At 41.2% G+C, this 17,001-nt stretch overlaps 1 pseudogene; it reads left to right on the top strand.

The window, feature by feature from the left end:
- Nucleotides 1–3,901: 3,901 nt before the first annotated feature.
- Nucleotides 3,902–9,358, top strand: LOC136702706 (kelch-like protein 10; annotated as a pseudogene).
- Nucleotides 9,359–17,001: the final 7,643 nt, after the last annotated feature.

The following is a 17,001-nucleotide window of genomic DNA, read 5'->3' as shown; positions in this document are numbered from 1 at the left end:
TCGTAATAAACCTTTCATAAAAAGCATCCTGTCTATCTGATACAGCCTTAATATTAATTACAACAACAACATTCATTCATTATCTGTAACCGCTTATCCAGTTCAGGGTCGCGGTGGGTCCAGAGCCTACCTGGAATCATTATGCACAAGGCGTGAATACACCCTGGAGGGGGCGCCAGAAGGGAGTTTGCTCAACCAGTTCACATGTGCTTTATGGATCTGGAGAAGGCATTCAACTGTGTCCTTCTGGGTATTCTGTGGGGTGCTCTGGGATTATGGGGTACTGGGCTCTTTGCTATGAGCTATCCAGTCCCTATATAAACAGAACAGCAGTCAGGTACGTCTGGCTAGCAGTAAGGCCGAATGTCGGAGTTGGACTATGTCAGGGCTGCCCGTTGTCACCGGTTCTGTTCAGAACTTTTATGGACAGAATTTCTCGGCGTAGCCAAGTGGTTGAACGTGTCCACTCTGGTGGTCTCAGGATCTCATGTCTGCTGTTTGCAGATGATGCTGTCTTGTTGGCTTCATCAAGCCGAGACCTCCATCTCTTGCTGGACCAGTTAGCAGCCGAGTGTGAAGCGGCGGGGATAAAAATCAGCTACTACAAATATGAGTCCGTGTTACTCATTCAGAAAAGTGTGGTGTGCTCTCTCCAAGATCCTGCCTCAAGTGAAAGAGTTCAAGTATTTCGGGGTCTTGTTCACGATGGAGCGGGAGGTTGACAGGCGAATCAATGCATCATCTGCAGTAATAAAGACTCTGTACCAGTGAAAGTGGTGAAGAGAGCTGAGCCGAAAAGCAAATCTCTCAATTTACCATTCAATCAACGTCCCAACTCCTACCAATTGTCATGAGCTTTGGGTTATGACCAAAAGAATGAGATCTCTCCCTTGGGTGAGGAGTTCAGACACCTGAGAGAGTGAGCCAGTTTGAGAGGAGCCAGTTGAGGTGGTTCACGCATCTGGTCCAGATGCCTCCCGGTCGTCTTCCTGGTGAGGTGTTTCGGGCATGTCCAACAGGGAGGAGGCCCAGGGGAAGACCCAGAACATGCTGGAGAGATTATATGTCTCAATTGGCCTGGGAACACTTCAGTATCCCCCCAGAAGTGCTGGAAGAAGTGGCTAGGGCGAGGGAGGTCTGGGTTTCTTTACTCAGACTACCTCACCTACGACCCAGATTCGGATACGCAGTGGACAACGCAGCTCAACGCACGTAGTGTTGCAGTCACACAGCTCACATTAACCCATGTGATTAATCTGGAACCTTTAATGCATAGACAAATGGATCCTTTTACCAAATTTGCATAGGGACGTGATTGCGATTTTACCTATTAGTGATGTAAACACAGCATCACTACAGCTGAGTTCAGAAGTTAGATTACATTATTTGATGCTGAAATATGGTCTCATAACTAACTCACTTGTAGTGTCTTTTTCTCTCGCTCTCTCTCTGACGTGCATTCAAAACTTTTTGTCTATTTTATTTTGATGCCTGGCTTAACCCACACATCTGTCTCTTATAAAGTTGATGAAGCTAGAATATAGAGATTTTTATTGTCTGAGTTGTGAGCTGCATCCCTCAGTTTTCTCAGTTAAAGCTTGTGGCTGTGCATTGTTGTGTTTGATGTTAACTCACTCCCTTAAACTGTGATTAATGCAATTCATTTTTATAAATCGATTGACAGCACTAAAATTAACACATTGAGACATAAACCCAGTCTGCTCGAAAAGTAATAATAACAAGATGCACGCAAACTGTACAACCTATGGTCTCTTCCACACAATGAGTTTAGCAATAGGGATCTACACACTGCATGCTTGAACCATAATCAGGATAATCTTAAAAAGCATCTTTTCCTGTCTGACACCGTAATCATAATAAGGTTTAAAAATAATTTGGCATTAGATGGAGATCACTTCTGGTAACACAGCTGTAGGTATTATACCTCTCTTATCTGACACTTACCATTGGGCATGGTCAGTGGCGGATGCTTGTCTTTCAAGGAGGGGAAGCTCAATTTCGGCCTACATCATAAAAAGTTTATTCATACGTAAAATCTACCTTCCGTTCCTTTTCAAGAAAATGATCTATGACCCTGTCGTACCAACAAGGCGTCTTTTCCAGGGACTTGATTAGTGTCCTCTCAATGGCCAGCAGAGCTAGGCTGCTTAAACGGCCTTGGCCCATGTGAAGTGTGTCCGCCTGTGAGTGCTTTGTGACGGTGGAGAGGCTCAGCAGCACCCGCTGGACAGAAACTGCGATAGAAGTCAGAAAGAGTGATAGAAGTCAGTCTCCAAACACAAGCAGCTACAAAAAACCCACCAGAAATAGAAGCTCGATTTGTCGCTAGTCATTTTTAACAAAGAAAATGCCACTAAGAGGATAAAGAAAGTCTCAGGTTCAACTCAGAACAGAATGAAAATGTAATGCTCCGACGGATCTTTACACCAAAGGATTGCTGATTCGCTCATTTTGCTGTCAATCAAAAAGGGATTCAGCCTCAGACAGATCATCCAATCATCATGCAGAAGCTGAGCATCCGGGCCAGCCGAGGCCAGCCCACTGCCCCATAGACCCCCAGAGACGCTGAGCGTCCGATGGGCGGGACAAAGCCCAGCATTTATCCAATGACTCGTCTCGTTTGGCTGCACTTCGCTGCTTCGCTATTGAACTCTTTTATTGAACTGTTTAAAGCACTGAATCTGCGGGAATGATTGAGAGGAAAGCTGCATCTTTACCAGTGATAAGAAGCTGATTCTGAACAAAAGTTGAGCGCGCTGTAGTGCATATTTATTCAATGACATGTACACACAACAGAATATATTTGATCACTTATTTTTTGACATTTTAGGGGAAGCTGAGCTTCCCTTGCAGTCTTAGAGCAATCACCTCTGGTCATGGTGAAGTTAGGCTTAATTTTAGGTGCTCCAGAGTGTGAAAATTTGGACTGTACCAGTTTTGATGGCAGCCACATAAGGAGAAGTGAGGGCAAGTTCTGATCAGTGTTCAACAGGCTTAAGTCAGAGGGCTTTATACCCTTCTGGCCCATGCGTGGCACTGGGCATGTTGGCCTTATTGGCTCATCTCCAGCTGCTCCTGTACATCCCATAAACTGATTTTCTATACAGATTATACACACTGGGTGCATGTTATAGTGTCTTTAATGTTTCTGCCTTGGGCCCAGTGATTCTGAATACCCAGTGATTCTGAATACCCACCATTTGTTCACTCTAGGGGGGCCAGAGAGCATCAGGAGCATCAGGTCAGAGTCAGAAACATAGAGTCTAGATCAGAGTTATTCAAACTTTGTCCTCCTGAGGCCCCCTTGCCAGACTTTTGAGAACCTTACTCCCTTACGAACTTAGCTACCTTAGAAAAACTAAAGTGTTAATATGCAAACTGTTGCAATGTATGTATAAAAAATCCAGAACTTTGACTGACTAACCCTATAAAATAAAAAGGCAGCACATAAGAGCTGAAGCGATCCATTGTGCAAATTTTGACCCGTCGCCAGTTGGGTCACCTGACACTGATTTTGTTTACAATGTTTGGTTTTTATATAAAAAAAATACTAATGTTAATAAAGTGCTTTATGAAAAAAACAGAGAAGTAGGTGGGAACCATCACCTGAACATGAATAATGTGGACATGAGCATCTAACACTCATTGCATTATTCCTAATCATTCATTCATTAATTATCTGTAATCGCTTATCCAGTTCAGGGTTGCGGTGGGTCCAGAGCCTACCTGGAATCATAGGGCGCAAAGCGGGAATAGACCCTGGAGGGGCGCTAGTCCTTCACAGGGCGAGAATGAATTTTCCTAAACATGAGAATGAAAATGTGTAAATCTTCAGCACTTCAGCTATGCTCCATTAGTTCATGCAAATTATGGAAATTATTTTTTATCCAGGGCCCTGTTCAGGAGCGACTGGAACCTGTTGGAGAAGCGAGAGTACAGCATTCCTGGTGTGTCTGCGGAGATGATGCGGATGATCATTGACTATGCGTACACCAGTGGCGATTGCTCTAAGACTGCAAGGGAAGCTCAGCTTCCCCTAAAATGTCAAAAAATAAGTGATAAAATATATACTGTTGTGTGTACATGTCATTGAATAAATGTGCACTACAACGCGATTAACTTTTGTTCTTTTCCTCTCAAACATTCCCGCAGATTCACAGTGATTTAAACATTGCGGACGCTGAGCGTCCACAGAGTTCAATGGAGAAGCAGCGAAGTGCAGGGAAACGAGACGAGTGATTGGATAAAGGCTGGGCACTCACAGGCCGACACACTTTATGATGTAGGCCGAAATTGAGCTTCCCCTCCTTGAAAGACCAGCATCCGCCACTGGTGTACACACTCAGTGGAGGTCAACTGTGAGAAAGTGGAAGAGCTGCTGAAGGCGGCGGATTACCTGTTGGTGCCTGGTTTGAAGGAGGAGTGCTGCCGGTTCCTCGAGACACAGCTGTGCTTGGAGAACTGTTTCAGAGTGTGGACATTCGCTGAGACCTTCTCCTGCACCGAGCTGCAGAGGAGCGCCAACCTCTTTGCTCTGCACCACTTCCCAGAGCTCGTCCACGTGTCTCAGGAGTTCCCACAGCTCTCGCTCTCGCAGCTCGAGAGACTGGTAGAAAAGAATGAGCTCAACGTCAAGCATGAGGAGACTGTGTTCGAAGCTATCATGTGTTGGATCTCACATGCGCCCGAGGAGCGGAAAGGATACATCAGTGTCTTACTGCCCAAGGTCAGAAATTTTTAGTTTATTATTGTTTGTAGAGGAAAAGCTTTGAGAATCACTGACTACTCACTCACTCGTCACAAACTGCTCCACCAGTGGGCGCTGTTCAGTCCATTGCATCAACACAGTTGTGCTGTGTGTTCAGGTTCGGCTGGGGCTAATGACGCCAGTCTACTTGATGAATGAGGTGAAGAACAACCCCCTGGTGAAGGAGTGCAGGCCCGTCATCATCAACGCGCTTAAGGCCTTGTTCGAACTGAACATTCACGGACTGAGTAACAGTGACTTTAACAATCCACTGACCCATCCTCGTCTCCCACACAACATTCTTCTGGCCATCAGCGGCTGGAGTGGAGGTGGGCCCACCAACTGTATAGAGGCGTACGATGTCCGGGCCAACCGCTGGGTCAACGTGACAACAAACAATGAGAGCCCCCGAGCCTATCATGGCACAGCATTCCTCAATGGTTTCATTTATTGCATGGGGGGCTTCGATGGTGACATCTTTCTTCACAACGTTAGAAAGTTCAGTCCTGTCTCCAGAACCTGGCATGAAGTCCGTATTCACTTATCAAACATGATTTCTGCAACTCTATGCATTTTGGTTTAATTTCTCAGCCTCAGTTGTTGTTTTCTTTTCCTGGGGGCTCCTTTTACATCCACACTGTAAAACATGGTCTCAGCTGGTTATAGTTTCACAAGTGTTGCAGGGGTGCCTACTGATGTTGACCCTAGTTTCATGAATTTGCTGGTTGGATCTAAAGTAATGCATCAACTGTCCAAGGGGGCAATTGGCTTCTCTCTTTGAGTGGATGCCTTATGTCTGTGTGATGTCAGCCACTGTGGGTTTCAGACACCTGCTAATGCAATGTCAGCAGAGGAGATCACCAACTGCCCAGTTGACGTACATCAGAAATGTGAACAGAGGCAGTGGTGAATGTCAAATGTCTCAGAGATAGCACCTGCTGGTCCTGATCCTCCCAGTGTTGGGGGAATCGTGTGCAATAGCTGGAGCTCAATTAATAGTTAATGGGCTGGAATTAGAAATGAAGGGTCTGTCCCAAAGCCTAGAGAGCTGTTTACATAAAGAACATATGATGTCAGTGTGCGCACTCTTGAAACTCATAGGCTGTCCCAATTTTTTATACATTAAATATATTGCCTACTGAGACACTTTAATCTGGATGAATTTTAAAGCAGCATCCAACCATACCTCAGCCGTGAAGGCAATCCCATGATGCAACTCAAGCACAACTCCTGTGTATTTTGCTGTTCTTCCAGAGCAAAAACAATTAAAAGTGTTATATAAACAAGAGCAGAATCCATCGTGTTGAAACGCTGAGTGTCTTTGTGTGTGTATCTGTTTTCAGGTTGCCCCTATGTACTCTCGGTGCTGTTATGTCAGTGTGTGTGTGATCAATGGCTGCCTCTATGCTATGGGATGGTTTGATGGTTCGGACCCGGTGAATACGGTGGAGCTCTACAAACCTGACAGTAACCAGTGGATGATGATTGCACCGATGCACGAGCAATGAATTGACGCTAGTGCCACTACCCTGCATGGCAAAGTACACACACACACAGAATAGTACATTACACACCATTACATGGCCAAACATAGATACATAGATAATTCTTCTGAAACTAACACAACACTACGTAGTATTTTTGCCTTACAATTGTACCTTCAGAATGATTGTAATGCTTCACTAACCTGTAATAGGGAAAATAGAGCTTTGGTTTAGCACTGACACAGCACTGCAGAAACTGGTAGGGAGGGTTGGAAAACACCACATCCCTCCCCCTTGATTTCAGGACTGAGCCGTAAAAGGGAATTGCACCCTGCAAATGTAGGGGGAGCCCACCTACCCTGTGTCTGAAATGGCTCCCTATTCATTCTTCCCTATATTGTTCACTATATAGTGCACTATTATAGGGAACTGAATTCAGTAGAGTAGTGGATGATTTCGATGACTAACTTATGCGGGTTTTCACCAAACAACATAGTGGATTATGGGTAATCTGATATCTGCTAGTATACATGGGTAGTACATTACTTTTTGCAGTGCATTGTGGGATTGTTTGAGTGCACTGAAAATTTTCCACTATGTTTTGGACACTACTACAAAATGGTTCCAAAAATAGTTCACTATATAGTGATATACAAGGGCCAGTGGTAGCACCTAATGTTAGCTGGATGGGCTCACTTTTTAATTTTTTTATCATTTCTGTGTGGTTATAATGGCTAGAGTAATACCAAATTTACACTTTATGATTGTAATAACACAGTGTCCAGTGTATATTACGAGTGATATATAAGTTTTATCATGTATTCAACATAATTTTATTCAATTACCCACACTCCCCAGGCTCAGCATTGAGGTTGTGTATCACTAGAAGCCCAGTGTGCTTATAAATTGAAGCGACAAGAGACATTTATGACAGATGTGAATATTCCTCTACTCAGAAGGTCTCTGTATGTGTGTGTTTCTCTGAGAGAGAGAGAGAGACAGAGAGAGACAGAGAGAGAGAGAGAGAGAGAGAGAGAGAGAGAGAGAGAGAGAGAGAGAGAGAGAGAGAGAGAGAGAGAGAGGCAGGCGTGTGTGTGGGTATGAGGCTTGATCTTATGACAATACCGTAAACGTGAATTACACTCAGCAACAGGTAGGAGGAGCTCAGGAGAAAACAAAGCCACTTCTTACATAGTTTTTCTTTAACAAGGCTTTTTGTGCTCTTTTCTTAAAATGCTTTAAACACGATACAGGAACATTACAGTGAGGACCTACATCTGAGTGAGCTCTGGTACTGATGTTGGATCATTAGTGTTGCATTCTGATGTTACTGGATGGAGCTCCATCTCTCCAGAGAACACAGTTCCCTAATCCACAGCCCAGTGCTTTATTCCTCTCTAGTTCACACCTGGGGTTGAGTATAGTGATCTTAGTCTGATGGCGGCTGATTGCGATTGTCATCATATTCTGTATGAAATTAATTTCTAGTTTAATCCAGCTGTAAAAGTATTTGAACTGTGAATGAATTATCTACACAGACATTCTCTGTCCAATGATCTATACAGACTCTCTCTCTGTGTGTGGTTGTGTGTGCTTATGTGCAGGTGTATATCTGTGGAGGGTTTAACGGTATTGAGCGTTTGTTTACGGCCGAGTGTTACAATCCTGAGACAAATCAGTGGAGTCTCATTTCTCCAATGATAAGCCGCCGAAGTGGAGTGGGCGTCATCGCTTATGGAGACCAAGTCTATGCTGTACGTAACACATGCGCACTCAACAGTGCAACTCCAGCGCATACCAGCGCAACACACACTGACATACTACAACCACATCAGTGTCACTGCAGCACTGAGAATAATCCACCAACCCAAATCTGTCTGGGTTCTATGTGGGCCCTGAGTACTGAAAAATTTGGTGAAAGGGGTCTAACAAAGTATGTAGAGCAACAGCTGATCCTTGTTGCATGTTATTTTTGATGTTTGCAGGTGGGAGGTTTTGATGGAGCTAATAGTCTGAGATCTGCAGAGGCCTACAACCCCCAGACCAACACCTGGAGAGCCCCCCCACCCCCCCACCCAATGATAGGCCCTCACAGCAACATTGGCATTGAGGTGGAACATACACACACACACACACTTTCATTTCAGTTTAAAGTTATCAAGATGCTTGACTCTGATTTATGGGGTCCGTATGGGTTCTAGTTTACTCTTATATACTCCAGTTCTTTTCTCTCTCTCTTCTCTTTTTCTCTCTATCTCTCCTCCATTTTCTCCAGGTGGTTGATGACCTGCTGTTTGTTGTCGGAGGATCTAAAGGATTCAGTACCACGTCTGATGTGGAGTATTATGATCAAGTACTGGAGGAATGGTGGGTTCCCAGCCTTTGACTGTAATTCATACCGGAAGTGTGCTAGTGATAGAGTGAATGTGTGTGAGTAAGTGGGTGAGTGTGTGAAACTGTCCACAGATAAAAATACTAGATGAACACTGTCCCTCCTGTGCGCTGGTGATAATGACTGACTGCTCTGTAACCTGTGTCCCACCCTCCTCAGGTCTGAGGCCCAGCACATGGAGATCAACCAAAGTGCTCTTAGCTGCTGTGTTCAGCCTGCTCCACTCAGTGCTCTGATCAGACGAACACAACTGCAGCTCCCTGCCTCCAATGACATCAAAACTGTCTGATTCTGTCTGAAACTGACAGTTCAAATCACAGTAATATTAATCATAATAAACCTTCATAAACAGCATTCTGACAAAATTACAAATTACAAAATGTAACAAAAATATCAATAGCAATGATTAAAACAACAATAATCATAATCATCATAACATGATAATAAAATATAAGTTTAATTTAAAAAACAGTAATTAATAACATCATATGTAATAATAATCACATTAGAACAAAATTAACAATCAAACAAGAACTAAGAATATTAATGATAAAATAGTAAATATAATTAATAACATATTTTAATTTCCTTATTTCTATTCAGGGTGGCACCTGTAGCGTCACTGGTACTGTCGCTGTCACAGAGCTCGAGGGACCTGGGGTTATGGGTTTGGGTAGGACCCACCATGACCCTGAACTGAATAAGCGTCTCTAGGCAACGAATGAATGAATGTTTCTGTTCACTTTTCACATTCACAATAATAATGGTAAACAATCTCAAAATCAACAGCTTCAATTTCTGGACTGTCTACTATTATCAGACCTTTTTTAAGAAGAGGATGGGAATATGGAAGTTGACAACAGAAAAAATAACGGCTGAGCCATATAAAAGCTGACTTATATACATGATCCAGGCTCTTCGTCCATGCTCAGCACAGGCTTTGTATCTCTGTCTGCATTCAGTGCAGATTCCGTCTCACTGACCATACTCGACACAGGCTCTGTCTCTGTCCACACTCAGCACAAACATTCAAAAAGCAATTACGTGATAATCATCAAAGAGATAAAAGGCAATTAAGTATAGGAATTAAGAAACAAGTGTCAAGCATTGGTCTGTTTTTCTGTTTTTTTACCTCATGCTTGTGTTTATCGGCCCTGTGGGGCTCTAGATTTTGCATTCCAGGTTGTCCATTACCGTACGGCAATGCATATGTTGGTGAGGATGCAGTTTAAAGGCTGTCTCAGACCTCCTCAGAATCCCCAGAAACGCCAACGATAGATGATGTCTGCTGATGATGGCCAGGGTTCTGCATCAGTGTTCTGGAGAACTCCTGAGTCAATTCATTAATAGAACCCTGGGTGACTCCTAGGCAGGGTACAGGTCCCAGCCACTGACGGAGGACCAGATAGAAATGTACAGAATCAAGGGCTTTTTTAAGTTCCCTTCCAAGTGTTGTTCCAAGTTATATTCCAAGTGAGAAGTCCAAATAAAAGTTCTGTGCCAAGCAGAAAGTGTTATCACGTGTTGGTCTCCTGTAATGTGTTCTGTTTTGCCTTGTGCATTTGTCTTAGTGTCCTTGCTTAGTGTCTTCATGTCCAAGAGCTAATGCTGGAGCTCTTGTGTTTCTGTTTATTTGTTGGCAGTGTTATTAAACAAGTACATATTATATACATGAAAATCTGAACTTATAAAGTGTTACAGTTGGGGCGCATAACACCGTTTGGCCATTTATTCCAGATGCATGAGGCATGTCATCTAAATACTATTTCACAACGCTTGTCTGAACTCTGGTCTTGATTAACTGTCGTGACCTTGTGAATCTGAGAGGCCTACTCAATTTGTATTCTCTAAACATATCCGAGAAGAATTCTGGGTCTGATATTCTATAGACACATTATATATCATATTAACAACATCAATTTAAAGTCTATTCTGTAACTTCTGTAACGGACTGGTTGCCAGTGTAAAGATTGTAGGACTGGGCCAGTGTGGTGAGTTCTTTTAGTGCGGGTTAAGCTGAATCTCTGAGGCTGGTTAAAGCTGGCTCAAGACATGGTGGAGGGTAAAGATATCAGCTGCTGCTGTCAGCTGGCTGAGTGGACACTGATTGTATACCAGTTTAGCGTATCCTGTAAGCTTTTATGTAATTGGTGTCATATGTTTTTTTTTTTTAACTTAGCTTAAAGGATTTCAAATTTCACAAGATTGCAATGCACATAGAGAATGACATAAAGACCAGAGAAATGAAGCTCCTGTTTCTGCCTTCCTCCTAACCAATTGGCTAAATAATAATTCCTGCCATTTTATGTTATTATTCGTCTTTTCATCCAGGCCATTTCTGCGAATGATATGCTGTTGTTACACTCTTTTCTACTTATAACATTTTACAAAGCCTTGGTCCCAGCTTCAAACACAGATGATTACAGGATAAAAATGCATCATTCTCAGAAAAAAAAAAAAAAAAAAAAAAAAAAAAAACATACAAAAGAAAAATGCTAGATTTTTTTTTGACAAAATAAACAAACACAATAAAAAACATGTATAATCTAGAAGTTATATATATTTATAATACATATATAATAGAGAGGCCTCCAACCCACTTGGAGAAGTAATATGTCACAGTCAAAATGTACTGGAATCCATCTTAACATTATTGGAATGGTCCACTCATTCATATTTTCATTGTCTATAACCACTTATCCAGTTCATGGATGGTTTACGGTGGGTCTGGAGCCTGTCCGGAGTAGAACCACACCCTGGAGGGAGCGCCAGTCCTTCACAGGGTAATACATTCACTCACACACTCAAACCTAGGGACACTTTTGTGTCACCAGTCCAGTCTTACCAATGTGTGTTTGTGGACTGTGGGAGGAAACTGGAGCACCCGGAGGAAACCCACGCAGATCTGTGACTGTGACACTACCTGCTGCGCCACTGTGCTGCCCTGGAATGGTCTAGTTATATCCAAAATTTTACTGGCTATAATTTTACTGTTGTAAGCACCATCAAATAAAGAAATGTCTATAAAATTATCCTACCAGTAGGTTTACTGCTGAAGCACATACTGTTATGTACTGCTGCTAATACAAACACAAAACATAATTTAAAATTTCACGGACATTTTGTTTCAAAGTTTGAGGCGTGTTTCTGAAGATGGTGTCTCTGTGATTTATTAAAATCTACAGGGTATGATCCCATGGACAGAAAAGCATAAATGATGTCCTATTCCTTTACTATTGCTGCATCAAATGTAAAAATTAAATAAATAGAAGAGCATGTCAGGGCAGTGTTAACCCCATTACATGATTATTTACTTACGTTTAAACCGAAAATAACATCATAGATAGATTAAAAACAACTCCATTACTGAGATTTCATGTACAGACACATCTATCTCAAATAGAGTCATGATCAGTTTCTATTAACAGTAATTATTGAAACCATCCCGTTACATTTTAAAGTTTATGTAACCTTGCATCATGTGAGACAGGCAGTGTCTGGTAAAGTTATACCTAAATGTAATTAACATTTAACATTTTCCAACAGGGATAAGAATGGTTCTTGCGCCAACCGGCTTGTGCCCCTCCTCTTGAAGGTAAGTACTTTATGTCTTTGCGGTGGGCTTAAGCTGGTGATCGAATGAAAGGTTCGCACCACATCACAATGTCATCTGTCAGCTCACTGTATTTCTCATTACTACAAAAAGATTCAATCTCCAGCAGCAAATAGGAGCTCCAGGAGCAACTTCACACAACTTTACCACCATACATCCTCATGCAGAAAATTGATCACTAAGAAATGGAATCTTCCATTTCACGGAGGTTGAATAGCTTTTACCTGAATTGAGTTTAAAATTTTGACCACAGTAGTAATCACATAAGAAATCCACTACATTGCTGAGCATTGGGTCTGCATCATGTGCTTTGTGTCATCAAATGACACCTTCACTCCTGAAGGCCTGTGCTTTGATTTGCATTAGAGCTGTCACAATCATGAAATTTTAACTGAAGGTTAATTGTCATACAAGTAATTGCGATGATTAATGATTTAATTATCTGTTTTTTACACCCCCGGTATTTTAATAGGCCTGTATGCTTAATGATAGTGTAATAATGTGTACACACTATTATGATAACATCAGTTTATTGAACAGTTTATTCATAAAGATATGTAAAGAAATCTTTAAAATAATTTTTTATGCTATGAAAATAATAGTTGCAAATTCTCAAAATAACAAACAACCTAATCAAATGTACTATGGCTTAAACATCTATTATTTACTGGCTTAGCATATTCCGAGCAAAGAATATAAGCCTAAATTCACGTTAGGTAAAGAGACCCAAATCCGATCTCATATGTGACGTTCACGTGGACAGCACAAATCACATTGAATGTGACTTTTTCATATCAGATTTGTAAGTGATAATGAGTATAATAATAGTATAAAGGGATTTATATATATATATATATATATATATATATATATATAAAAAGAGTCAGAATCAGTTTTAAGCATCGTTCTTTGAGCGTGTGGGTCAGATTAGGAGTGTGATCTATTCAGACTTATGTCAGATATAGGGCATATTATATACACAGTGTGAACAGCAGAACAGAAATATCAGATTTGGTCACATAATCAGATTCAGTTCAGTGTGAACATAGCCTAAGATACTTGCCCGATAGCCTCCGGAAGAATCTGTTGATGCAGTTGTATTCCCAAGTTCGGCGAACAGTGGTGATGGATCCACAGATGATTTCTCAGGTTTGTTGTATTTACACTTTTTACCACCACCATTTTATAGCAAATTCAACTGTTCTGACGAGCCACATATTGTACTTTTATACCCACAGCTGCTTAAGTAAAACACATACACTGATAAATTCAGTGTATCAAAAATGCTGCCGATAGAAGTATAAGCAGGAGATATGCACAGCCTAAATCTCTTACTCAATTGTCTCACTTTATTTGATAAAAAGAAATACACGTAATTGATATTCTGTCTGTTGGGTTTGAAATAAAATATAAAATGATTGTGGTCAGCACAAATTATCGCAGTTAGCTCAAATAATCGCAATCACAGGTCTAATTTACATTGGTATATATTTCTTTATAGAATAATTCACAACCGCCCTGGAACCACACTGTGACCCCATGCCCCCCCCCCCCCCCCCCACTCAATCAGGTTAGGAACCCCCTAGGTGTAGAATATCAAACACATCAAAGAAGAAGTACACACTCGAGCACTGTTACACCAGAGCATGGTTCAGAGAGATCAGGGTATTATCCCACTGCTGTGAAATTTGCTTCATTCAATTTGGTCACGGCCAAAGGAAACTAACTACAAATATAAACACACTCTTAAGTGACATTCATTCTCCTGACCTGCTGTACTCCCTGTTAATGTTATCTTCCTTTTGCCTCTAAGTAGTCTGTCAACAGTCCTCTCTGCTTATACAAACTCTTTTTTTCTTTTATTATCCAGTAACACAGTGATTAGCATATGAAAAGCTTTGTATGGAGAGAACAGATGATGAGCATGATTCATGCTGCTTGTGATTCAGCACTCTGCTCCTCTCCTATCTCCATAGTGATGGCAGGCAGTGATGTCAGTGAGCTTGTAAGAGTGCTGACGGAGTGCTCATCTGAGTGGTGACTGAAACTATAGATTAGTGTATTTAATCCCCAAAGCTCTGACTCACTGGTGAGTCCAGACTTCATTTTTACCTCTCAGAATGACATACCTTACATATTGTCTCCCACCTCTGGTCAAAAATAGTATATCTATTACAACAATAGTGCATTTATAAGTGTTGTATGTACACCTCTGGTCAAATGACATTATTTTCTACACATACTACAGGGAACACATACATATTGCTTGTTTCTTTAGATTTTAGTGACCAGTTTTTAGGTAGCCTTACGTTTCTATTATTATTTCCATTTCATAACTTGGGCCACTTTTTTTTTAGAAGCTGGATGAGGCGTGAAAGACCAGTATAAAACAACACAAAAGACAACAATGCACCAAAGACAACTGCAGTCTCCAAGACTGTATTCCAAAACTCTACTCGTTAGGTTATTTGTTATATTTGTAATATGGCTGTTTGTAGTCATATTACATTCGGCTTAAATGGGTTTAATGTTATTCTTTTTTTCATATGTTGTATGAAATTGTGCAGCACTGTATCTCTTAACTTTATCAGTTTTGACTGAATCATAAATGTTTTTTCCCCCCGTTTTATTTCGGTAGTCCGAAAACTTGTACAGAAAAATACCAAACAGTTCAGTACTTGTTCAGTGCACACATGAGATCCTTTCAGCCAGAGAAAATATGGTAAACTGAGGCTAGGTATCTAGATCCAGGTGCAGGCCAGGTGGTTTTCTTAATTACTTCAGCTTTTTGTTTGTTGTCATCTTGAAAGTCATTTGAGTAATAATGTCTCTCTGTCTCTCCAGTTGGAGAAAAAAAATTCAGCCATGATGTTAGCTATATGCCTGCATTCTCCATTCTCAAAAAGGCACAATATGGGCAAATATATTTAAATTATTTTTTCATCCTGTTTTCCAACTACAAATATATTATTAATATATGCTTATGAGTTAAAAAAAACCCCAAAGGCTTTCGATGTCCATACTGAAGTAATCAAACCATGCCCTGTGATAAGCTTGTTATCAGAGTACCACACACTCACACATTCACTCATCCCAAACATCCCTTTTGAATAGACAATCCACTTACCAGAATGTGTTGGACAGTGGAAGGACACCAGAGCACCTGGAGGAAACCCTCACAGACACTGGGAGAACACACAGCATCCTACACAGTCAGTGAACCAAAGTGGGTTTTGAAAACTCAACCCCACAAACCTGGAGTTGTGTGACAGTGAAATCTGTGGCACCATTTTGCCAGGGGAAAAAACATTGTGTATCATATCTCTCTGATTGGCGTAATGAAGACTGACAATGTTACTCGAAATTGTACTTTCTGCTGTATAAATGAGACTAATCAATTTGACTGCATTTGCCTGAAATATAGGCTTCATGACAAATGTATTGTCAAATTGTATGCTAGTGATGATTTCTTCTTGTCTCATTCAGGTTCAGTGTGCTGCATTTGCTGGGGCATTTTTGATGGGGCATTTTAAGCGGTAAAGACCCTTTTTGCATGCATGTGGTTTTGGCATCATGGAGTCTGCTAATGCAGGTATATTCTGAAACATTCTGCCAGTAACACTGTAATATTGATTATTTCTGCATTTTGTGAGTTTTAACCAAGCGTAAATTTAACAGCCTTAAAAATAAGCTTCGTGAATTTAAATAATACTTGACCTGTCTGTGTTAGTAATGAATGAAATCTAATAGGGGTCAGTTAAATATATGTACAAGACTTCATGCCAATTAGCTTTGAAAGAGAGCTGAAGAGTCAAAAGAGGTATTTTCCCATGTTAAGTGTGTTATTTTTTATAGCAGGCCATGATCCTAAATAAGGACACATTGTTTTTCAAATAAAGTTTTCAAGTTTTCAAACATAGCCACCAAATATTAAGTGACACAACACCGATTAGTGCTTGAGACTTTTTTTTACACATATCAGTTCAGAAAAACATAATTATAAAACAATACACTGGAATAAATTCTAAAACAAAGATTAAAATGATTATTTTTCTCTGAAGTTAATTGCCATTGCTTTGCCTATGTTTATGATTATCCTTGTTGTACAGGTCTTTGTGTGTTTACAGCAGAGTACCAAAGGGAAAAAATAACATCACCTAAGCATCTCTTGTCTCACGAGTTCTTCATTCTCTGAAGTTTTGCTGATGCTAGGGAAGAAGTGCACTTTACAAATGGTATGCAAATCCACCTCAGCACCTCTGCCAGCTGAGTTTCTCTTTTTACTAATGAAAACAGATGTGACTACTCCTATTAAAGGGCCAGTATCCTTCATTATTCTTGATTTAGTTTTTTTCCTTATGTTCACATAGGGGTGGTGCAGCAGGTAGTGTCGCAGTCACACAGCTCCAGGGACTAGGAGTTTGTGGGTTCAATTCACGCTTCAGGTGACTGTCTGTGAGGAGTTTGGTGTGTTCTCCCCGTGTCCATGTGGGTTTCCTCCGGGTGCTTCCTCCGGGTGTTTCCTCCAGTGCTCAGGTTTCCTCCCACAGTCCAAACACACATGTAGGTGAGTGGATTGGCATTTCAAAAAAAGTGTCCATGTGTGTGTGAGCATGTGTTACCCTTCGAAAGACTGGCGCCCAGTGATTCCAGATAGGCTCCGGATCAACCGTGCCCCTGAACTGGATAAGTGGTTACAGACAATGAATGAATGGATGAATGAATGTTCACATATTACTTGTGT

Source organism: Hoplias malabaricus, chromosome 7, assembly GCF_029633855.1.
Source record: "Hoplias malabaricus isolate fHopMal1 chromosome 7, fHopMal1.hap1, whole genome shotgun sequence".
NCBI classification, from domain to species: Eukaryota; Metazoa; Chordata; class Actinopteri; order Characiformes; family Erythrinidae; genus Hoplias; species Hoplias malabaricus.
Note: the sequence above shows the minus strand (reverse complement) of the source record. Positions and strands in the feature narration are given on the sequence as shown.